Source organism: Sinocyclocheilus rhinocerous, unplaced genomic scaffold (assembly GCF_001515625.1).
Source record: "Sinocyclocheilus rhinocerous isolate Xijiao unplaced genomic scaffold, SAMN03320098_v1.1 scaffold550, whole genome shotgun sequence".
Lineage (NCBI taxonomy): Eukaryota > Metazoa > Chordata > Actinopteri > Cypriniformes > Cyprinidae > Sinocyclocheilus > Sinocyclocheilus rhinocerous.
The window spans coordinates 238,267-239,373 of record NW_015667382.1 but is presented as its reverse complement, the minus strand read 5'-3'; the positions used below and the strand labels follow the sequence as shown (position 1 = coordinate 239,373).

General features: G+C 53.7%; 1 protein-coding gene across 1 annotated transcript in view; it reads left to right on the top strand.

Moving 5' to 3' along the window:
- LOC107733892 (TBC1 domain family member 24-like) overlaps nucleotides 1–1,107 on the top strand; it is a 7,260-nt gene that overhangs the window by 4,441 nt on the left and 1,712 nt on the right. The gene's annotated exons all lie outside the window — the stretch shown is intronic.

Genomic DNA, 1,107 nt, shown 5'->3' with positions numbered 1-1,107 from the left:
GTCCGGACCATCAGTAAGGTGGTCACTATGAAGCCATAGAACCAACCAAAACATCATAGGTCCAGTATAGGAGACTGTAAAGCAGGAAGTTCCCACCTAACCTCGGTCAGGTGGAGAGATGGTGGTTACAGGGGAATTAGGAAGGGGAAGATAAGGGCAGATGTAAAACCCCCGAAGGAAATGAATGGATACTCAAGTATCACTCTGATTCAAAAGCGCTGACGCCTTGTCTGGATCACATCCCTTAGGTCTTGCCTACCTCCCTTTGACCCACGATACTTCCTACCCCTACCCGCAGGCGGAGGAGGAGCGCGAGAAAGGCCCTCGCCTTTATCCAGGTCTTTCAGCAGGTCAGCCTGATATGCCTGGAGCACCGCCATCGTGTGCAACGAAGCGACAGCCTGACCGGCTGCTGCGTATGCCCTGCCATTCAAGCGAGATATAATCTGAAGGGGCTCAGATGGCAAGGAGGGAGTTTTAAGAGAAGACGTCTCACCCCTAGAGAGATAGCTGGCCAGCGTCTCTTCTACCGGTGGCATCTTCTCATAGCCGTTTTCGCGCATCGCCTCGATGTTGGCATAACTCGTATGCTGGAATCGATGGATGCGTGAGGAAAACGGCCTCTTCCATTGCTTCTCGATCTATGTATGGAGATCAGGAAGAAAAGGAAGGCTCACCTGAGCTGGAAGGTTATGGCCAGAAAGATAACGCTCATCGAGACAACCTCGTGACGTCACTTTCTTTGCCCGCTTCCACGGCAAATCAAGCCTCGCCGTGGCGTGAGCCATAACTTCCAAAAGCTCATCATATGCAGGGCAGGAGGATTGAGAAGGCTCAGCCTCAGCTTCTTCGTCCTCCTCAGACATTTCCTGCTCTTCCTGGGCTGAACCCAGCAGAGCACTGGCCCCTGGATCAGATGATGTTAATGAAATAACATCATCCTCCAGCGGCTCACTCTCGTCCACAGCCGACGATCGCGAAAGGGAAAACCCCTCTTCAAACTCATCGGCCAGATCCACCGGCGATCCCCACGAGCTCATTCCCTTCCGTGCCTCAGCAGCGGCGGGTCCTGAACCGCGGGAAGCAGATGGCTGCCCCTCTTTACTC